This window comes from Kogia breviceps, chromosome 15 (assembly GCF_026419965.1).
Source record: "Kogia breviceps isolate mKogBre1 chromosome 15, mKogBre1 haplotype 1, whole genome shotgun sequence".
Classification (NCBI taxonomy): domain Eukaryota; kingdom Metazoa; phylum Chordata; class Mammalia; order Artiodactyla; family Physeteridae; genus Kogia; species Kogia breviceps.
This window is the reverse complement of record NC_081324.1, coordinates 2,547,655-2,571,489: the sequence shown is the minus strand read 5'-3', so window position 1 is coordinate 2,571,489 and position 23,835 is coordinate 2,547,655. Positions and strand designations below refer to the sequence as shown.

General features: G+C 49.2%; 1 protein-coding gene across 4 annotated transcripts in view; it reads right to left on the bottom strand.

The window, feature by feature from the left end:
- The window catches only part of ZNF516 (zinc finger protein 516), a 111,841-nt gene that overhangs the window by 67,728 nt on the left and 20,278 nt on the right, over positions 1-23,835 (bottom strand). Inside the window, exons 1-2 of one of the 4 annotated variants that reach the window (XM_067014759.1) lie at positions 3,330-3,413; positions 136-289 (exon numbers count right to left, since the gene is read on the bottom strand). The exons of 2 other annotated variants lie outside the window; for them this stretch is intronic. The gene's annotated coding sequence lies outside the window, so the exon portion shown is untranslated. Of the gene's footprint in view, positions 1-135; positions 290-1,270; positions 1,284-3,329; positions 3,414-23,835 lie in introns of those variants that run through there. One more of the 4 variants, XM_067014761.1, reaches the window with a different exon arrangement.

The following is a 23,835-nucleotide window of genomic DNA, read 5'->3' as shown; positions in this document are numbered from 1 at the left end:
GGTCCGACCTGCCATGTTTTTCCCGGAGCCGACTCAGAGAAGGGTGCTGACTGAGGGTGGAAGGCAGGGGGCGGGAGGGTGTCACCCAGACATCCCCCGGAGTTCCAATAGATGACACTCTATTCCTCCACTCACCACGAGAGACAGACGCCTTCTGAAAAAACAACACACCTCCTGTTCTCCAAATGCCTCCTCCCGAAGACCAACGCCAGAGGCAGAAATCTCATTTAGATGATATATTCGCAAACTTCTTTCCAGAAAGCGTCAGGCTAGCAAGTTTCCCAGGCACCTAAAGAAACCAACTCAGTCTGAGCAACAAACTCTGGAAAGCAGCAGGAAGCACAGCTGCTCACAGATGATTCCTTCCTCTTTACACCTATGGGTACAGAGCCACTCCCACACCCCAGGCGAGAGGGAGACAGAGGTGAGAGAGGAAACTCCCAATAAAATAAATAAACAAAATCTCCCCTAAACTTGGATAAACAAATGAGGTGAATAAGAACACTTCTTCATGACAATTTAAGCTGATTTGCTTTTTCGAGCTGTTTTGGTCTTAGACGGCTGCATATTATTCATGATGATTTTATAAGACAAATGATTTGCAAGCATCCCCTGCCATCCCAGGGCTTCTTTCAGTCCCCCAAATGTTGAATTTGATATAATATATAAAAATATAAATAAAACATACTATTTACATTTAACTTAGTGACCTAATCTGGGTACAAAAATCGTCCGAGTTTAAAGAACCGTCTAGAATAAATTTACAGAGGAAAAAACAACTATAACACCAGAAATTGGTGTCTCTGAAATAATCTGACAGACTTCACTGGACCACTGGGTTGGTTCATAAAGGATGTTAAATGTCAGAACTTCTCCAGTTCACGGGAATTAAACATCCGAAACCGGGCCACGAAGACAAGATTCACGGAGCATGAATGCTCAGCTAGATAAGGTTCATAAAAGGCAACCTACAAATGCACCTGGAAATAAAATGAAATTGTCAAGTGAGAAGAGTTGTTCAAATCACCAAAAAAGCACTCTGTGTGAGTTCTCCTTCCTTCTCTGCGACTCTCCCTGCCATCTGGGTCACTGCCGGGAGCCGTAGAAAGTTAAGGGCTCTGGAAGCCAAGAAACTGTGCTGGGGATCTGCACAGAGACCCCACCTCCGGGCCGTCCGGGCGTGGCGCAGAGCCCAGCCCGGGAGTCCCGTCCCCCGTATGCCAGCGTGTCCATTTCAGGAGGTGTCCTTCACACCCAGGCGTGCCCTCACCTGTCAGGTGCCCAGAGTCAGGAAAGGACACGAGGAAGCCGCGTGGCACCGAAGCCCCTTGCCAGGCACCCCCTCCAAGTGCTGCTCAGACCCCAGTCACAGTGCAGAGCGAACAGTCCAAGGACAAGAAAGCACCTGCCCACCGGGGCCTCGCTTCTACTACCAGGTCGCATCCCGGCTGGGCAAGCCCAGAGCAAAGTGCAAAGAGGATCAGATGTGAGCACAGCCCCCTTCTTCCCATGGGGGACCTCAGTCTCTTCTGCACGTGTAAAGAGGCTTAGCGCTGCCATCTTTGCTACCAGAGCAATCCACATCCCATGTCCTCATTACAGCCTTGATGTGTAAAATTTCTGATTCCCGAGCACCCCCAGACCCCCAGCCAAAGCCTAGACACTTCCCCTCAAGAAACCCAAACACTAGAGAATATACTTTTCATTTCTTCTTCGGGCTTCCCGCAAAACTTGTTTAAAAGCTGGCAAAGGCAGCAGAGCCCTGCAATTTACAGGAAAATTATCAAGCAAGGGCCTTCCGGGTGCCACGAATCAGCACAACCAGCTCTTCTCTCTCTTTTGTTTACCACTTCTCTGCCCACCCCCATCTTTCAACACTGAGCCCTGCTGTCAATCCCTGTGCAAATGACAGGGGATGTCTTTTTAAAGAACTTAAAAATATTTGGAGGGGGAAAATGGAAAAATGGAAAAATACCATAAGGGTAATGACCACTTAAGCTCAAAACTCCATTATCTTAAGGAAATCATAACATCAACAAAACTGGCTCCACTTGAAAGAGGCCACTAAGTGGCCCCCTTCCTGAAGCCCACAGTCGACTGGCAAAGCTTCTTGCAAACCTTTAAAGAAACAGTCAAAAAGAAATTCCCCACAACTGGCTTTCCTTAGTCAGTGGCCAAATCAACAGATCTTCGAGATCATTCTTTTCAGCTGCAGGCAAAAATTCTTTTCCCAAAAAGAACAAGAATGGTGTCCTCAGAACTTCCAATGTGAAAATGCAGCGGGGCAGCCATCCCAGTTGGAAGACTTAGGGGAACCTTATTAGCCCCGTAACCCACCGCACTGACTCTGCTATCCTTTAAAAAAAACAAAAAAAGCCCACCAGCCTCTGTGAGCCAGGAAGGTCTCAGAGGGTTTGTCAACATTGATCGGGGTCTCTAGTGGTGAGAGGTTCTCATCCAAACACCGCCCCGCGACAAAGTGTCACACTACCTGGTTTCAGCCAAATTACATTCCGGTACCGAGCTGTCCCTAGTTTATTCTCACAGGCAAACACACGCTGAGTGTGGCCTGGTGTTCCAACTTTCCCTGAAACACATTAACCTAAAGATAACTAGCCTTACGAAACGTGTAAGTAAATGCTAGCTTTTTACTCAGACCAGAGCGATTAAAGAAAGTCTTCTAGCAACACAAATATTAGGAGGTAGAGGGGAGAGAAAATCCACACGTGTGTTTCAGCTGGCATACGACCCACGTACATACACACATAGAGCACAGCCCCATTTGAATCATATTTTGCCCATAATGAACCACAGTTTTGTTGTGATTATATTACAAACTTTTTCCAAGGCTGTAATTGGGAACTTGCCAGACAAGCCTGTAATTTAATTGTTTAGGCATAAAAAATGGCTTGCTGATTAGGGTTTTAAAATAGATTTCCGATGCATCTCTCCCCGTGTGTGTGTCTCATAGGCACGTGATAAACAGTCTGAAGCTACTTTTGAAAAACGCCTTCCATAATTCTGGAAAGAAGTTTCTTTTTGAAAAATTTAGGTAATTTCATATTACATAAATATTTATATATAGCGCCTATATAATTTTATGATAACAATTATAACAACAGGAAAAAAATGTTTATTACAGAAAATATAAATCTGTATTCATAACATAAAATGTATTATCATGGAGATGGGGGAGGGGTTTAAGAGAGGGCAAAATATAAACGTTTTGAAAATAAAATATGTAGATAAACTTTAAGACATCATCATGTGAGGGTATAAATAAACAAAGCACCAGGTCTAAATGCATATATGTAAGGGCACTGCCATACCTTAGAGAGATTCTTTCTTTTCGATTCTTTCTTTCCAGGCCTGCACAGCCCAAATGAAATAAGTTGACTTTCTCAAGACTGCTTATACTCACTGGATTTGGGATACATTTAATCTGTGGGTAAAGGTTTCAACGAATAAATCACTTCTGTAAGTGAGGACCCTGGGAACGGAGTCTTGGAGCTGTAACAGAAGGCAGAAACGTCACTTCCTGCAGCATCCCTGGTGACCTTGTGAAACAGCTCCAAGGACCTGGTTACCTCCACCTGCCGACAGTGACTCCTTTCAGAACAAGCCCTGCAGGGCTGGGACCCAGGACACACACCAGAAGGGAAAGCCCTGTGACGAAGCTGTCAGATCTGTAAGAACCCACGTGGGACCACAGTCACTGCCCCGCACGCCCTCCCGTGACAGCTCCCACGGCGGAAGCCCCACGGCACGGTCGCGGGGCGAGCTAACGAGGGTTTCATCACAATCCCTGAGAGCCACCGGGCGCCAGGCCACTTATGGGGCCTAAGGGCTCGGATAACTAAGCAACAGGCTTGGCTTTGAGGGACCCAGACATCAGAGAGAAACACGTAACCACACAGAGAACAGCAGCAGAGCAGGAAGGGAAGTGATGACCTGCCCTGGCCAAGGGTGGCCGGGTCTCCCCAGGGAAACCCAGGTGGGTGTGGGCCCAGCGAGCCTTTAGAGCAACCCCCAGCCCTCTCACCCACAGCCGGGGGTAACCCCATCATCCCGTTGGCTGGACCTCCAAGTCACCCTTGAATCCACACGCTCCCCTTCAGCTCAAACCAAGATCACCTTCCCAAATGCAGAGGAGCTGGGCGACCTTCTTTGAGGCTTCAACCCTTCGCAGGCTTTGCACACCCTGAAGATGAGGCCCGAACTCCCCCCAGGGGGGCTTCTAAGGCCCTGAACCCCCGTACTGCTGGGGTCCCTGGGCCCCCAGCCAATGGCCGTGCACCTGCCCCGCACACCACCTGGACGTGCGTCTACTCCCACCTCGGAACCCTCGGGTGTGCGGTTCCCACCCGCCGTCCACCTTCTCGGGTGTGGTCTTTCTAAGAGACCCTTCCTGACCCCCTTCGCCCTGTGACCGGGTCAGGCACAGTCCCCACCCCTCAGCCTTGGCCCTATCGCAGCTCGTGCCTGCAACATGCTTCTGTTACCGCGTCTTTAACTGGTCACTCGTGGTGAGGCATCCTACACTCTGGGAAGGCAGACCCACCAAGTACCACTGAGTCCTGACACCAGCGCAGGGCTAAGCAGGGCGCGGGCACCACGGCACTGTGAGAGGTGGTCCGGACTGTGAGCTCCGAGGTCAGGCTACCCAAGATCCAGACTCAGTTCAGCCATTCCCTGGGATCAGCTGCGTGACTGAGAGAGCAAGCGTGTCAACCTGTCAGTTCCCCAGTCCATTTCTTCATTTTTAAAATGTAAATGATGGTAACGAGAACTATATTACAGTATTTCTGTGAGATGTAAAGTAATGCACGCACGGTGCAACGTTGAGCATACGGCAAACGGCCAATATATGGTAGGTATTATTATAAATTAATAATTGCTAAAGAAATGAATGAGATGTCAGTGCACTACCCAAAGATACCTAGTCACTGGCAGTGACACTGTTTGGTTTAATCAATTCAAAAGGAGGAAATAAAAGTTTAGGAAGCTGTGTTAGAAATGGCTAAAGAGTCACCCGTATGTATTCACTGGGCCCTGACAGGTTCACCACAGAAGTTATTTAATACAATTACAAAGTATTCCACGAACAGCTGTCATCATCCACAGCACACAAGTTCAAACCCGTCCCAGCTCCAGACTCCATACAAAGTCAACTTCAATACAGACTGGGTATTAGACCATATTTGAGAATTACTATTACTTTCGTTAGGTCTGTAACACAGGAGAACTTTCTTAGTTTCTGGAGATGTGTAATGAAATATTTCAGAGGTGGTTTACAAAAGAGAGGAGAAGGCAGATATATCATCATGCTAACAACTGCTAGGGCTAGACGGTGGGTGTATAGATGTTCATTAGTTACTCTTTCCAATTTTATGGGTTTTGGATGTTTTTCACAAAAGAAGTTAAAAAATAACTCCCACCTGCAACTCCAGTAAGTAGCACAACGGGAAGCAGAGCTGCTCTGGGGCAGCCCGATGGGCCCTCCCCCCTCCCCGTCCCTCCCCTCCCCTCCCCTCCCCCTCTCCAGGCCCCCAGGAAGCTCAAAAGTCTCTAAGGTATGCACTTTGGGAAAATTACCTTTTGTTAAATTCTAGTATTTGAAAGTCAAAGAAAGAAGAATCATCTGAATAATATGAAACGGTCCACATGAAAGCAGCATTTTAAGAGGTTGCTTTCTGGTGTTTCAGAGGCTTGCCCGGGAGATATTCAAGGGATCTCCCCAAAGCTCCATGGGGCCCAGCCTTGGTGCAGACGGTGCAAAGTCAGCCATCGCAGCCAAAATGAAGCAGCCACGAAGACACGGGCGCTCCGGAGGATCCTCCCATCGCGTCCCAGGGCAAAAATCCAGTAAGGCTGCCAGGGTTTATCTTCCCCAGTTTAAACAATCATTTTCTGACCGACTAAATGTGGCGTTGTCAGGGGGAAAAGGTAGAACATCCTGTATTTTTACACAGTAAGCATAGCTCTGACTCTACAGGAAATCTTGCCATTTTCTGCTCTGTGAAGTCAACCAACAACACAAAGCCAAAGCCAAACGGTTTCGTACTGATTCCCTCAAAGCCATCGACGTCAGTCCTGTCGAAGTCATCCTGGAAAAGGAATCAGAACGCTGATTTTTGGTTTTTTTTGAAATAACCTCTAATATTTAGAGTAATCTGCATAACGAAACAACTGTGCAAGTTGCTTTAAAGGGACCCAAATCAGACTGCAGACCTCAGGGGGGCACGAGGGGCTGCGGGAAAGCTGGAAGGGGCGTTTCCCACACTGGGTCTGCAGCCCTTCTGTCGACAGAAGCAAAGCCTGATGCGTGTGCTGTCTGTCAAATATGTCTCTTCAATTCTAGTTCATTAATTAAGCACGTCATGATACTAAGAGATAGTCTGGCTTCCCCGACGCCCTGTGGTCTGTCTCCTTCTCTCTCCCTCGGTCACCGGGGGAGGGGGGGGCTTCCGGGAGTCACGGGGATGGGGGCAGAGCCCACAGGGGGGCCACTGTCCGGGGTGGGGGGCAGGAGAATTCGGGAAAAGTGGGGAATCGGTGCTGTGGGGAAGATGCCCTTACAGAGAAAACAGCTCAGGGCAAGACTGAAGGCTCAAGATATTTACAGGATATTCTAGCCCCAGAAGGCAGGTCATAAAATTTTACAAGTGGCCTCCTGAGGGCGGCCGTGAGGCAGTGAGGCTGCAGGGCCCGTGGGTGCTGCCGTCAGTTTCACATACTGCCTGTTTGTCCTCCAGCAGACAATGCAATGGGCCTTCCCAGTGACACTGTGGTCTTATGAGCCACGAATTAAAACACACCATTAACATCCTGCACGAGCTCATCTACTGCGGAGACAAACAGCCCATTCTGCGAACAAATGGGGAGAAATTCCAGAACAACAACGAGCAGTTCCTCTCCCCACTCGCCAAACTGCCCCAGATTAACAATCCCAGGCTTAGAGTCCCCAGACGGGGTCCCAGCGGCCCCATGAAGTGGTGCATTCACTGCCTGGAGAGCCAGGGCGCTGATGGCAGGGTCAATCAATAATCCATTATAGAGCAGACCCCGTTTCCATCTCATAAGGAGAAACAAACGCGAGCGAGCAGAATCGAAACGTTCACGTGGGAGTCCACCCCGCCTCCCTCGCTTGGGCAGGAGGACACAAACCCGCTGTCCCCGAGTATGGGGGATGCTCAAGTGGACCCGGCAGACCTGTCTCCAAGCAGCCAGAGAACAGTGTGCTCGGACTTTTCTGCCAGAAGCGCTCGGTTTTAAAGGTAAACCTCAAAATCGCTTTGTCCAGGACACAGGGTGATTTGAACAAAGCACGGACGCAGTGGTGACAAGTCCATCTTCCGAAACAAAGGTTTCCTTTAAATTATTGAGCACCCCCAAATAAATCAATGCGAGTGCCAACGTGAGTCCCCAAAATGTAACTAACTGTCCATAATAAGGGTTTACTGCGCAAACTCCGCGGTCATTTAAAAGCAAGACTCGCTTCCGTTCTGTAGCTCAGACCACAGCTTTGGAATCATTGCTCCATTTACAGCAGAAATGCAGAGAGGACCTAACCGTTATTCCACAAGTAGGTTATCTTCCATGAAGTTGTTTACTACAATTTGTCAAAATCCCAGTAAATTGCTGGTTGAGCAGAGAGAGAGGCCACCTTTAGCTCCAGAGAGAAGAACATTTCCTCACGGTAGAGACAGTATACCGAGATACTTGCTAAAGAAAATATAAATTAACATTAATATACAAGCTGCCCACACGTCCTTACTAAAATACAAAAATTCGTAGTCAAATCTGACCTTACAGGGGAACAACAAAAGCAGAAGAATACACAAATACAATTCTTGATCACATTCAGAAAAGGCCAACAATAAAGGGAGGGGCGTCCGTTTCCATATCCTGGAAAATCCAAAATGGTTATGGAGACTTAATAAAGAGGCATCCGCGTGAAAATAAAGGCAATGGATTTTGTTGAATCTCAAAAGAAAAGAAACATCCCTTTACTTGCGTTACTTGCGTTTTCTCCTGCTCTCCAAAATGAATACATTACTGATACTTGTTATTTACTAGTTCCTAAGTCTCATATAAGTAGTGGCCTTATCTATTTGTCCTTACAAAAGGAAACTTCACAAAGCCCGAAAAAAAGAAAAGTCACAGGAGCAGGGGCTTGCTCTGTAATTTTCTGCAGATAGGTGTCCCGCTGGAGCCCCGGGTCCACCACAAAGAGCTGAGGTCTGGCAGTAAATCCAGCTTCCTGGAGGGGCCAGCACTGCCAGCATAGTTAATGATCTTGTCAACATTTCCATTAAGAGCCGCATTTCCAGAAGCTCAGAACTGCATCTCCCCCAAACTGGGCGGCTCCATGAAATCTGTCGTCACCGAGGGGCTTTACGAAAATAGAAGAAAATCACTTGCTATTCAGTACGGGAACCACAAAAGCACAAGTTTTTACTTTCACTCTTTTTCCATCCTGCACCAAGATTATGAAAGCCAACGTTTCCACTAATTCAGAAACACTGAAAACTCGGGGAACACCAGAGAAAATGAAGACTCATCAATTTCTTTTTTAAAGCAAACATGGAACACCAGACGGCCTTAGATAAACGGCAGGGAAAAATCCCGTTTAAAAGTGGCTTACTAGGTTTTTACTCAGCCTAACCTCAAACGTGTAGACACTGCCACCAATTCGGTGTCCAAATTTAAATTGTTTTCAATTTTTTTTGTTGCTTAGAAATTACCAGCAGTGAAAACAAAATAGTCATGGGCAGAAACATTGCATTGCATTTCCTATGGAACACTTCCTTGAAATGTGTATTAGCTGATTGTAAATATATTTTAACTGAAATCTGTTTCTAGACATAAGCTGTATTTTATTTCATGTAAATCAACAGCAAAGGGCAGTATTCACCTCCAACATGCATACACTGACCTGTTTTCCAGCCTCTTACCTAAAACCAACATTTCTCTCCCAGTATAAGAAAACAGATCGCAATTAACAGCTATTAAATAGTATCTCTTTCTTCTGTGCTTTTTGTGAAAGCACCTAGAAGTCCCCACCACCAAGTAAAAAGAAAGAATTGTGTCCAAGAATACAGAAGGAGATAATTACATGCAGTAAACCATAAACCATTCTGTTAAACATTACCCTCCAGGGTAGTTCTGTTTAGCAGAGAACTCAGCCCCCAAAAATGCCTTCATGAAGAGCACACAGCAGATAGATACTTCAAGAATCAATTTTAATAAATTCTAAGCAATAGCTTACCAAACATTTCCTGTAAGAATACAGGAAATGACTGAATTGAATCCATTTGGGTAGGACAGCAGAAAGGTATATCATGCAAGAAGTTATTCAAGACTTTGTTTGCCATTGTACCAACACCAATCAATACTGTAAGAGGATCAAAATTATAAAAGGACAAATTCTTCCTCCCCAAATGCTTTACTAGATAAAGCGCATACACCATAATCAGTTTAAATTTTCCAGATCCCTGACTAGCAATAGCTACTGTAACGTGACCTGGTTTATCACTAACCCAAGCAGCGCCTTTGAAAGCAGCTGGGTAGTTCAGCCTCTTAAGGAGAGTGATCTATCAGAGAATGTTTACCAAGAGCAATTCTGACAAGAACATGATATCACATGGCTGTAGGATTTATTCTGCGTTTGCTTGTCTAAAAATATACTTTCAAGTACAGTTCATGACACATCACTGCAAGTTCTAAGTTCTGAAGATAAAAGACCATCTATACTTTCCTGGCAAGGATAAAAGAATAAACAAGCAAAATTCTACTTTCAGTCCCCATAATAACATTATTGTGTGATTCAGCTGCTAAAGTTACAAAAATTCTGCACCTGAAGCAATCCTAAATGATCTTGCAAGAAAAGAGGAGGGGCTTTTTCTAAGCCACAGCATCTTAGCCAGCAACAGCTTTTGGAAACAGTAAATAAAAAATAAAAGCAGGCACAGTTTTGAATTCCAAAGCTCCTAGCTCCTGCCCCCTCCGTCCCTGGAGAGAAAAGATATCGAACTTGAAATTGAATTTCTCCGCCCGCAGCCCAGCCTGGTTTACTTGGGAAGCACCGCGCTTGATGCGCACAGGGCGGGCCTGCGGCGAATGGACGTGGAGCGGCGGGTACGTTTTCCAGGAACCCAGGGACCAGGACCCCGCTTCGGCCATCACAGCTGGCTCATCTGTCTGCTTCCGGCCGGAACCAGGGCCATACTGGAGGGTGCTGGGGGTGCCCCCTCCCTCCCTCCCTTCACACCCCCACCTCCACGCGCTTCTACACATCCAACCCCAGAAGCCCTTCTCGCCCCGTTCCACCAGCTGCTGTGAGCAGCCCTGCAGGCGTCGCGGCAACAGACAAGGTGAGGGGCCGCGTGGGCACAGGTGGCGGGGTGAAGGCAGGTGACCCAAAAGCCAGGGCGGCGGCTCTCGTGTTCTCAGGGGCTGTGACATCCAGGTTAGGGACAATTACTCAGGCCCTAGAGTTCACCGACACAAACCCTGCCAACACCTGTCTGGTGAAAGAGACAGGTACCCATAAACTCCGTGTCGTTTACCCAGGACACAGGTCAACACAAGTCTGTCGCACGACAGGGCCACGTGACTACACACAGGAGTCCCGTGAGCACAGACCTGGCGGAGAAAACAGCGGGACCTGCACGGCCTGCCCACAGAATTCACATGGAACGAAACAAAACGCAATTGCTCTAAAGTACGCGTTTCAGGCTCAGTCGTCTGAATGAGCTTCTATTACGTTACCTGACAAAATACGGCTGACGATCAGAGGCCGCCCTGACCTCCCGTCTCCCGACCAGTCACCACGGGCACGCGGGTCACTGCGGTCCGCTCCTGCCTCACTCGAGGAGGACGCAGGTCCCAGGGACCTGAGATGCCGTCACAGGCCCTCGTTCCTGGAGGAAGATGCTCTGGCTCCCCTCCCCTCCGGCGCGGGCTCACAGCCAACAGCACGGCTCCCTTAACTCCCGCTCTGAGCCAGCCTCGCCAGCCTCCATCTAGCAAAACCCTCGCGCCCTTCTGGACCCGCGACGAGCAGCTGTACCATTTCAGGGACCGCGCTCCAAAGCTGGGTCTGGACCATCGCGTGGGACTCATAGGCAAGAGGAGCAAAACACATCTGGGGTCTCGTTCAACTACAGGCCCAAAGCTCGAGCCTCTTTCTGTCCATAAATAGCCGAGTGCAAGCTGGTCAGCTGCAAAATCAAAGGACGATTAGACGTCCGGTGGCGAGTCACATAAACTGCCAGGTTCCTCAGCTGCCGGCCCAGGCCCCACCGCTCCCCTGAATGAGGGACCAGCCTGGGGCCTCGAGACCCTCAGACACACAAAGGCACATCGTGGCGTCAGCCGGGGGTACCCCGGGATGTGCAGGCATCTTCACTGGGACCCTCAGAACCATGGACCAGTCATACCCTAGTTACACACCCCAATGCAGTCACACCACTCACTGATTCACTGGGGGGTGGAGACGGGCTGTGACTTCTTTTTTTGTTGTTTAATTTGTATTTATTTATTTTTTTGGCTGCGTTGGGTCTTCGTTGCCGCCACGCGGGCTTTTCTCTAGTTGCGGCGAGCGGGGGCTACTCTTTGTTGCGGTGTGCTGGCTTCTCATGGCGGTGGCTTCCATTGTTGCAGAGCACAGGCTCTAGGTGCGCGGGCTTTAGTAGTTGTGGTTCATGGGCTCAGTAGTTGTGGCTCACGGGCTCTAGGCGCGAGGGCTCAGTAGTTGTGGTGCACGGGCTTAGCTGCTCCGTGGCATGTAGGATCTTCCCGGACCAGGGCTCAAACCCGTGTCCCCTGCATTGGCAGGCGGATTCTTAACCACTGGGCCACCAGGGAAGTCGTGGGCTGTGACTTCTGAGTCTACAGTACTGCTGGCTTCTCAGCTCTACACTTAAAATGATATGAGCAAGTGATTCGTACAGATGTACACCATAAAACTGCTTTCGGTTTGTTTTACATTTACTCTGAGTTTTGTCTTTTATTTTTTTTCCAAAACGGGTTTGTTTGTCGCACTAAGGGTGCCCAGTTACAGGGGCTGCAAAGGTCACGGGGAGGTAAGCCACCACACTCGGGCCTTAGACGCGTCCTTACACTGATTTAAGCCGGCAGGGCTCACGGGAAGGTTACAGAGACCTGCCAGTAAGACGCCACACATGCAATCAAAGATGATTTTTAAGAATTCATAGGTAAGTGCATATTATTACACCATGGGAGGGGCGGGGCAAAGAAAAAATCTGCCTAAGTTCCTTGCATGTTAGAACTTCCTCCTTGGAAAGTTCTCAGTAAGGAGCTGCAGGGTTTGTAAACACTTAAGCTTTTTCTCCTTAAACTGAACCTGCCTGCATTTTAGAGAAGCAAACCCTAACTGCTTTCTCAGTTAATAGGAGTTTTCTCAAACTAGAGTTTTAAGTCTTAAGTCTCTCAAGGGAAACTATACTAAATAAGCCAAGTAAGGGACAGGAGACCCGTCAAAGTTAGAACGGAGAGTAAGGCCATGCTCTCTTTAAGGAGCAAAAATGTGCAGAAGGAGTAATCGATGTGCTTTGTTTTGTTTTAACACAAGGAGGCTCCTTCCATAAGAACACGCTCATCCCCGTCCTGCAATCAGTCAGGATAATTCCTTCCCGTGTCACGCTCTGAAAACACGGCTTCACTAGGAAACAAACAGGAAATCTCACTTTTTGGGGGCCTCTCACTGTTGTGGCCTCTCCCGTTGCGGAGCACAGGCTCCGGACGCGCAGGCTCAGCGGCCATGGCTCACGGGCCCAGCCGCTCCGCGGCACGTGGGATCTTCCCGGACCGGGGCTCGAACCCGTGTCCCCTGCATCGGCAGGCGGACTCCCGACCACTGCGCCACCAGGGAAGCCCGGAAATCTCACTTTTCTTCTGAGGGGGTAAACCTCTCACTCACCTTCAAGTCCCCACGTTCAGCACAGCTATTTGTTTGAAAGGATACCCACTGACGGTGGGTCAGTTTCACCCAGCACGTGTGCAGGACCGTTTTCTCCAGATGTTTCATAATCATAGATCATGTAGCGAATTATCCCTTGTAGCTCTGATGTCACAAGCACTTACGGAAAAGCCACGCCGAAGGAAACTTTCAAAAAGAGAATCTGCGTCGTGTTGAGTTACAAGGGTCCACAGTTTTCTCAGGAGCTCACGTGCTGTCACCGGCTCCCCGCTCCAGGCCCACACCCTCACCCCAGGCACGCAGAGGCCAGAAGGAACCTCTTCCCGCCCCGTCCCCAAGGGCTCCACGTGCAAATCCCACGTCTGCTCCCTCCTTCTCTGACACTGAAAATCCAGTGATTTTCCCCAAATCCAGAAAGAAAACGTACGGGCTCTCCCTTTCCACCCTATTTTGCATCGTAATATCCTTCATATTAAAATCACACTTAGTATTTTCCTTCAGGCTTCTAAACTTACAGCAGCGCCATCCAGGCTTCCCCGGTGAGCCTGCCGTGGCCACACAGAGTCACGAGACCATGCCTGCCCGCCGCCCCGCCAGGCACCGCGTGGGATCCTCCTGGGGGAGGAGCGTCACCTGAGGTTCCCGTTCTTCAAACCCAGAGACTCCTTCGTACAAATTCAAATCAAACCATTTCACGAATTTAATCAAAGGACAATCCACACGATTACTGGAGAAGGAGGAAAAAGAGTGTCACCACCGTACACCTTCTTATCAGGAACTGCAGGCTCAACATACTTAAGCGTCTAGAATGTCTGTTTAGGTGGAAACACCGAAGCCACAAAGGCATGAGTCCACGCATGTCAGGGCACACAGCGTGCAGAGAAAGACCTACAGCCCCTCTCTTTAAAGACCACCCATAAAAACCAAAGATGGAAAGAGGGACATCCCGAAGTTTATAAATGATCGCGTCATTGCTCTCTGCATTGAAATGGCTCCTCCCAGCAGGGAAAGGTCAGCTCTCTGCGTCTCGGAAGCACTCTGCCCAAAAATACCGTCCCAGGAGCAGCAAGCTGTGCAAATGTGGGCAAAAAAAAAAAAAAATCTTACTCATATGCAAACTAATGTCCTCCAGCAATGCTTTCCAAGATAATAAAAGTGAGAGTCCTCATAGCTCTGCAGATCTGCTTACACAGCTGCCTCTCAGGGAAGAAGTCTTAAAGAGTTTTGCTCAAATTCACTCTATGATCCTTCGGTCCTACCTAATAAAAAGGAGGTGATAAGAGGGCTTCGCAATCAGGTGTTGGTGCTCAGTTATTTTTCTATTTGCCATCAAACTCCTTTTAACACGTTTCCAGCTAAGCCGGGAAAAGCGGTCCCACACCAAGGTCAAAGTAACAACCTGGTGCTTAGCCTGCCCTCAATCCCAGGTCTGCAAAACGGAAGTCCGACGGGTTAAATAGGAAGGAATTCTAATTGAACCAAATCTGACTTGCCCTGAACGTGTTAAAGGAAGTAATAAGCCCCCACATCTGACGCTGGTGCTCTGGGGAAGACAGGACTCTCCCGGCCTCTCAGAGTCTGAAACGATCAAAAGTTGGTATTACAGTATCAAGAATTATCTTTTTAAGAAAAGTTTGCTATTGGTTTTCTTTTTTTTTTTTTTAAGATGTTGGGGGTAGGAGTGTATTTATTTATGTATTTATTTTTGCTGTGTTGGGTCTTCGTTTCTGCACGAGGGGTTTCTCTAGTTGCGGCGAGCGGGGGCCACTCTTCATCGCGGTGCACGGGCCTCTCACCGTTGTGGCCTCTCTCTTTGCGGAGCACAGGCTCCGGACGCACAGGCTCAGTAGTTGTGGCTCACGGGCCCAGTTGCTCCGCGGCACGTGGGATCTTCCTGGGCCGGGGCTCGAACCCGTGTCCCCCGCATCGGCAGGCGGATTCTCAACCACTGCGCCACCGGGGAAGCCCCTGGTTTTCTTTAAGAAAGAAGTAAACTGCTGCAAATGCATAGGGCCTTTCGTTTCATAACCTTGACTGTCCGCCGATGCAGGCTGTCACACGTCACCAACAAAGACCCACTGACGTGCTTCCCTGCAGGTCGAGCCCCGCCAGAAACACCGCACCCGGCCGGCTGCTTGTCCTGGACCTGCGATCTCAGGGCATCTCCATACCTCATCCTGCCCTGCTCGCCTGTGCTGACGAGCCAGAGCATCGGATCGGGAGTCTGACTGGGGTGTGCTACTGTCCTCACTGCATTCAAACGGCCTTCCGTAGATATCTGACAGCGAGCTTTAAAAACAGCACTTGCAGAAAATGAAGTATTTCTGCTGCATGAGCCACAAGCAGTGCATGCAAGTCGATCTTCTTAACCGTCAATAAAACATACTATTTTATAAACGAAAAAAGGCAGGCGAGGATCCCCGGAAATAAGATCTCCTGGTAATTTCCCTTTCTCTACACGATCACATAACATGTTGGCATCTCCAGGCTCAGGAGCGGGAACTCAGACTACACCCCACGAGCTAGCGGCCGGCGTCCAGGAAGGGCTGCTGGGAGGCACCAGGGTCCTGGGGCTCCAGGAGTGCAGAGCCCCGCAGCAGGGTAGGTGATGGGGGGGCCTGCAAGGTCGCTCCTGCACCCCAGGCCTGGTCATTTCACTCGTGAAGAGGTTGAGACATTTCCTTTCCTTTCTCCCCTTTTAAAGAAATTACTTAGCGGACATATCTCTTAAGAGCCGAGATGTATCTTGGGCCCCTCAGGACGATGCAGCGGGGCCAGTGAGAAAGGAGGATATCGTCCAAGCAGCATCAGCAATGCAGAGAAGCAGCAGTGGTGTAAGAACGGCATTCGGCGGTGAATCCACCGCCGCCTCACCATCAGGGGATCGATCTCCCAGAGGCCCTGGCCCCCGCCAGGACCAGGAGGCCCCAGGACCAGGCTCTCTAGGGGCCCAAAGGCTCTTCTTCACTATCTCACACCAGCTGCACGACTCGTCTTCAACGTTTGAGTTTTTAAAACTAAGCATGAACTTTTTTCTGACAGTTTTTCCTTGACTGAGTATCTCAGAGTCACGTGTGTTCAGAGATAACTCCCTGTTCCTGGACACAGCAGGTGAACAGGGAGAGGAAACATAAAAGATTTTACACTTTGGCCGTGATTCATTAGTCAAGGAAACTCAAAGAAGAAAGAGGCCGTTTACAAACTCTATTTACCGTCTCCCTTGGACCAAGGGAGCCAGTCCACATCGAGGATGGCGCTGAGACTGTGATGCCCCATGTGGCACCTGGGAGGAAAGTTCCAGATGCGGCTGAACACACGGTCAGAGGGGAGAATCTGAGGGCCAGGCGCTTTGTATCCTTATCTGTAGACTGATTAAGCAATAAAAGACAAAGGAAGCAGAGCGGGAAAGACCGTGAAGCCTAAGTCAATTCTTAAAAGACTGACCCCTGACGTGATGTGACATTAGAGCCTGCCCTCCGCGTGGTCTTCCTCCCAAAACCCTCTAACGGGGAGGAGGAGGTCAGAGAAACCCAATCGGAGGTACAAACTACAAGACACCGGACTGGTCCTCCTGGAAAGTGCCAAGGCCCGGAGAAACGAAGGAGGACCAAGGAACCATCGCAACCGGAGAAAAGTCACCGCCAGATGCGGCGGGGAACCCGGCTGGGGCAGAAGGCGGACACTCACGGAACTGCGGATCCCAACAGGGCCCGGAAGCCAGTCCTCAGTGACACACCACTGCAGTTCCCGCAGGCCTGACAAAAGCACTGATGTTGTCTAAGGTGTTGCATCAGGGGAAGCTGGGTGGAGGGGAGATGGGACGCTCTGAACTACTGTCGCAACTTTCTGCAAATCTAGAATTAGTCCAAAATTTATAATAAAATTACACTGCCTTGCATGCTGTGCAAGGACCATTCAGTCACCCATTAAGATCAAAGTAAAACGTTTTATGAGAGCGCGTTACGATTTAACGCAGCCTGTCTCATTTAAATGAAATGTTGTCTATCTGCAAAAAAATAGATATAACTGAAACAAAATTACAGAGAGAGTAAAGAGAAGGCCAGCAGGTGAGAGGCGGAAGACAGAGGTCCCCGCAAACAAAGGGAGAGGCGAGCACCCCTGGTGTGGTCCAGCCAACCGCAGGATGGACCCGCCTCCTCGAGGCAACACGAGGGTCCTCGTGGCTTCTTTCCGAGATCCCCCTGCAGGCACCTGAACACCACCCCACGGACGCTGCCACGCTGGACGGGCAACAACTGCTAACATGTTTTGAGGGCTTGCCAGGTGCCGGGCATGAGCGCAACACGTATTCCATCGCCCCTGTGAAGTAAGTACGGTCATTCTCTCCACTTTACGAAGTAAGGCAAGTAGGGCACAGAGAAGGCAAGCACATTGCTAACGTCACACAGCACGGAGGCGGCCAGGCAAGGGCTGGGCGGGCAGGGAAGCTGGGGGTCTCGCTCTGACTGGGGAGAAGCAGGGGGTGGAGCTCCACGCTAGGATATTTAAGAGGACGCCTTGAAAATAAAGACGGCAGAACAGAGAGGATGACACGGAGGAGACAGACGTGGGTGGGAGGGCGAAGGCCCACGCAGGGCCAGGCGGGGAGAAGCTTCTACAGCTGGACGAGCCTGAGCAGCGGGCAGGGCTGCAGAGCCCCGGTTCTGCCCATAACCTCCTGTGCTCACTGCACCCTGGAGTCCGGCTTTAGAAGCGCAGAGGCTTTGGGGATTCAAAACTGACCCGGGCTTCCAACCGCCGCCCCTCGGACTTTCCCTGTCCCCTGTGACTCATCTAAGCCTTGCTGGAAATTGCCCAGGTCCCCTGGGAGCGGATATTAATTCAAGCTCCTTCCATATTCTTGATGTGTGACACTGATTACATTCATTGCCATTAGGGTCCTGCTGAAAGACGGGCACAGTGCACGTTTGTGTGGCTGCCCCTACCCGCCAGGGCCCTGACGCCCCTCGGCTGATTCAGGGGCGGTGACATCACCCGGGGGGACACTCCTCCCCTGCGGCTCCAGGGCCTCCTCCTCCACCTCCTGTCACCCCCACGCCCAGCCGGCCCCCGCCCGGCCCAGACCACCCAGCCTCCCGCACGACGGCCACCGTCCACAGGCGGACCCTCCTCCCTCACCCAGGCTTCACCCTACGAGCCCCGGGCGGCGTGAAGAGGACCCGAAAGAGAGCCCCGCCCCGCCCGGTGGGTCAAATCGGACGGGCATGCTCAGCCCACGGGGAGGGCGGAGGCGGGGCCGTGCATGTGGTCGGTTCCAGGGAAATCAAGACCAAGGCACCAGGGACGGAGGAGGGGCTCCAGCACAGGCACAGAAGGAGACGCTGCGGCAGAGCCAGAGGGCACAGGGGACCTTCGGGGTGCGCACCCCGGATCTGGGGAACGGAGGTGGCAAGGCGGCCCCGGCAGGGAAGCAGGCCCCGGGGGAGGGGACCACGGCGGGGGACAGGGGACAAGTGGACAAAGAAGGCAAAGGTGGTGAAGGCCCTCACTGCCAGGAGGACCGGAAGGCAGACTCTCAAGGACACAGGAAGCCACCATGTGCTGTGGCCATGGGAAGAGGACCAGGGAACCTGCAGAGCCCGGCCCGTGGACCCTGCAGCGACACGCGAATGGGGCAGACGGGACAGGGGCCGAGGACGGGATTTCCAAGGAGAAACGAACACAGAGGCCAGTTCAGGGCCTGCCGGAGGTTCCGACGTGAAGCCTTGGGGTCCGGGAGGTAGAGTCCCTGAGAAGCAGCCCTGGGTCTCGGGGAGCATCACCTGGAATCTGGGGCCGGGGAGGGGGGGATGTAAGGACCGCTGGTCCCACTTCTCTCGCCTCAGAGAACAAACAACTTAGGCAAAAGCAAACACCTCCCGCCCGCCTCGCTGCCCAGGCCCACCCCTCTGAGCACCGGGGCCGAAGTGACCCCTCTCCGCCGGGGGGCTGCAGGTTACACCTGGCCCAGAGAGGGTGCTGGCCAGGGGATGTGAAGCCAGGTCCCGGCCCCGCTGCCGACTGCGATCTTCAGAAAAAGACACGACACGTCAAATCAATTTAGCATCTGAGCCTCAAAAATCTTTTGCAATCTGATGGGCAGCCTCGTTTTCAAGGCAGAAGTTTAGTAACTTCCTGCATCTGCAGACATGTTCAAACTGTAAGTACATTCAATTCCTGATTTGTCTGTTACCAGAGAAATGCATTTCCCTGGATAAGGTAACCACATGCATCACAGGCCCTCAAGGCAACTACAGAAAAGTGTGAACAGAGGCAAGGCAGCCTCAGTGCTTCTGGCCACTGCCTGGTCATCTCTAGCTCCCAGTCCTGATGGACAGCCTCTCCCCAAGAGGCACCAGAGCCTCTTCCAGACCTGAGCTTGAGAACAAGGGGACACCTTGAGAAACCCCGGACGGCCGTAAACGCAGCCCAGCCCGTGCCCATCCGCACACAGAAGCCTCAGCGCCACTTCCAGACATGCTGACAGGCACCTGAAGGAGGTCTGCTGGTGCATACGTGACAACACGACACTGAGACTTGCTCTCCTGGACCAGAAAGGTCGAGAAACGGGCCATCGATCTCCGCTTCCCACTTCCGCAGAAATGTGTTCATTTATCTGAAATCAGACACAGCAAAATTAAGATTGGCAGTGTCCTTCAGCGTTTGTGATTGGGGACAGGCCCACGTCCACTTAATAAGAAAACCCACCACACGAGGTATTTATGAGACAGAAACCCTCACTCGGGGGGAATAAATGGAAACTTCGATCCGCACTCCCCTGTTACCTACCCTGTTTAGACCTCAAAAAGGGGCCTTGGGGTGCACACATTGCATTTAGCAGTGCTTCACATTTTCTATGATTCCCCAACCATGAAAGATCCTGAACCATCAAAGTATATAGCACTTCAAAGAAGGAATACAGCATTGAAAGAAAACGTCCAGGTCTCAAGCCTCCAACCTCCCATATCGATTTTGGAGGCATTTAAAGTTCATTCCTGAATAGTTTTTCTTAAATGAAGTTCTAGTCTTTCCACAGGTTTAGCTCCGTCTCCCTGAATATAAATAGCTGATGTAGTCAAGCCAGGCTGTGCTACAGTTCCCTTGCCCTGGAGAAAGGTTTTACCTTCTCCCTGCAAAATGTAAACTTAGTAAACTGTGCAGCACAGTGAGGTCACCAGCCCAAAATGACACCCAAACTTATTATTATTAGGGATTTGCTGTCCTGTTTTTATATTACTAAGAAAGCTACACTCATTACATCCTTATTTAGAGGGCTCTTTAAAAATAAGTTTTAGTACAGATCTATGAATGTACGTATTGTACAGAGCAGACACTTAAAAGAAAGGACTCATGATTTCAGGTTACATATTTTCCCTTCCACACTGAAATAACCAAAAACCTAGTAATAGTTTCCACTACTGCATTAAGGGTAAAAGTGCTTGCTTTCAATGTAAAAAGAAATTAAATAAAATTACTGAGTTGGGCCAAGGGAGGAGATTCACTTTTCAGATAAAAAGGGTTTTGGTAACTTTAGTCTCCTGACCGGAAACTTTAGTATTTTTTAAAATATAATTTTAATGTTGGGACTAAACAGAGACTCCACTTTCTATTTTTATCTTCTTGTATTCTCAAGCCCTGGAATCCGAAAGGTTAAGTCACGCTGTACCTAGAAAAATTACAGTGTTGTCTTACGTTCCTTTCAACTAATATTCACTAATTTAAAAAACCAACGTAGGCACTAACTGTACATTTAAAAATCGTTACAATGGCAAATGTCACCTTATATATATTTTACCACAATAAAAAGCCAAAACGATGTAGATTTTACATGCTTAAAATCATTTAAAATGCCTGAATATTTACTCCCTTCAAGATCATAAGACAAGACATAAGTGAATAATATTTACAGGCCTCATGAGGTCAATAATCAATTGTTAAAATTACTTACAATATGTTGCTCTGCAAACAGTATCATCTCAAATGAGGATTAGACCTCTAGATGTCGGGGGTCACCACCAGAATCCACCAACTGCTTAAAAAAATTCTTTTCTAGATGAGGCAGCCAATTTTCATGGGCCGAATCTGGAACAGCCTGTTTGTAAATTCCCTGTTACACTTCATGCTCTCTGCTGAGTTGTCTGGGCCAAAAACTTACAGGAAAGAGTCTCTTCCCCCCCCCCAATTTTAACTTAGCTCTGGAGCAAATGAGAAGTTTTCAGAATACAATTCTAATTCGAATACGGGAAGAAGAGCCCCATAAAGGGTATATTTCTATCCAGCACAATATGCTTCCCACAGTGACTCTTTTCTGCACTAATGGCTTGAGAAATTCCAAGTTCAAGTTATTTTAGATGCGGCATTTAACTGACACCGTGTAGTATTCTGATCCAAGGGGCCCTTTTATAAATCAGCTTTGGAATGTCCCACTTCTTCCTGGGCTGGAAATTCCATACGAATCCTCTTCTGTGCTCTCTGCTTTACTCTGAGAATTTTAATCCACTTCAGTTTTTGGTAACAAATATTTTACAACCATATCCTCAGCCAAAAGCACTGACGTTCTGACCCAATTCACATTAAGAACTTCTTCTCTGTGATTTTATGTAAATCCGACATACTACCGGCCTTACCCGTCCCTTGGCAATGTTTCCACAAAGTTCAATAAACCCGATTTTTTAAAATGCCTTCTATATTCCTTTCTCCTTCCCAAGTAATTTTCTTGAAAGTATTCCTGCAAGCCGACTAATTAAAAGACAACTTTCAGATGCCTTATTCTGCCCACGTCAAAGACATGACCCTACAGCGCCCCTCACCAACCTGCTGGCCAGAAGAAATTAGAATCAGATAAAAACACCATTGCTATTAGGAACTTTCAAAGAATAATTCTACAAGTATGCACAATGTATCATCAGTTCAGAGGTTACGACAGCCATCAAACCCTCAGCCTCCTGAACTCAGAAGGCAGGCATCCTCTGCCACCAGCATCCCGGTGGGACAGGTGAGAAGGCTGGTCTGCATCTCCTCCGACACCTGGCATGAGACAGAAGCAGCCCCTCGCAGGGAGCCTTCCTGGGTCTCATCGCCCTTCTCTGTGCCGCGATGTGTGGCCTCTGCCTGTTTCGCTGGCCCTTGCTGCGCCCGTGTGTGGACTGAGTGCTTAGTCACCTGCCCACGTCTGTCGGGGGAGCAGGGAACACAAACGTTCCTGGGACCCGGGAGGCCCAGGCCACCGCCGTCAAAACATTCCCGCGGGGGCAGTCAGGCCTCTTCCCGAACATCTGATGGCCTCACAGAATTGTACGATGTAACTGGACAGACATCCTGGCCCAGCGCAGGAGACACTGCCAGTCTTAGGAAGCTGGACCACACTGTCTGTGTGCAGCCTCTACCAGGGCCAGACCTGGAAGCCCGGGCCCCGCACTCACCACGCCTACACCGGGCCTCCCTCCATCTCCCACTGGCCCAATCCGTCACCACGTCTCCAGGACCGCACCCTCCAATGCCCGTCTCGGGTCCCCCTTCTCCAGTCTCCCGGCCACGCCACGGGTCTGGCCCCAAGCACCACCCTCCCTCTGCACTGCCCTGCACCGTGTTCCCTAAACAGTCCCTCTTCAGTCCCCCCGCTGGCGAGCCCCCTGCTGCAGACCACTGAGGGGTGACCCAGAACCCATCACCTCACCAGTGGTGAGAGCCCTCAGCACACCCACTACCCTGTGCACAGAGCCCAGCCTCCTCAAGATCACTCACAGCCCCTAACAACTTCTCAGACGTCACCTGCCGTGCTCACACACGTGTGCACGCGCGCACGCACACACACGAGCACCTCGAGGCTCTCTTGGGCTCCGACCGTTGCCCACTGCTTGGTCCTTCCCCAGCACCCTCTCCTGCTCAGGAAACTAACTCCAGCAAGGACTCCTGTCCTCCCCAGAACCATGCTTCCCCATCTTCTTGCAACGGGAATCCGGCCAAACAAAAGGAGATTCAAAGAACTCACAGGCAAAAAAATTAAAAACGAAAAATATCTGGTAATGATCACTAAACCCAATAAGCAAAGAAATAAGTGTAAATAGAATAAAGTCTAAGTAACTGTGACATCCATATAAACATATAATTATTACATTTCTTGCAAGACAGTATATACAATGTAAAAAAAATAAATTAACGATAGTAGACTAAAACAACATCCAAAAAGGGAATTACAATACTGTGTGGGGAGAGGGGAAGAGATAAAGAAAGGGAGGAAGGTAACAGAAGCCCTCATTTCTTCACCCTTCCCAAAGAGGAAGTCAAATTATATTGTTACTGAAGTTGATAAATTGAGAAACAGGGGTTTAGGCAGAAGTTAAAAATATAACCACTAGTAAAACTTAAAACATTGGACTTTCTATCTACCTTCTCTGATTTTGAGGGATTTTGAGGATTAAAGTAGAAGAAACATAATTCATACACCTATAAACAGAAAACAAAGAAAAAAAGAAGAAAGCATAAAACAAGATAAAAGTTTTTTTAAAAGTTAGGAAAGAACACCTAAGAAATCTGTTTCAGCAAAAAATATAAATGGAATCTACTTATTTAAAAGACTCAATGAAAGGGTTACGAACTAAATCCAACTATATGCCCTGTACGGAAGACACCCAAAATGAAGGAACTCGGAAAATCTGGACACACAGACAAAATATACCAGAAAAATGCAAACAAAAACAACAGTGAAGACAGAAATATCACGAAAAGTTTAACTCATGGTTCAAAAGGCATTCAATTGCACAAAAGTCATACTATAATGATTAAGGGTTAAAAAAAAAAAGAAAAGAAATCACAAAGAATAAAAGATTGTCCTACACCTTTAAAGTCAAATAACAGAGAACAAAACACACAAAGCAAACACCCCAGTG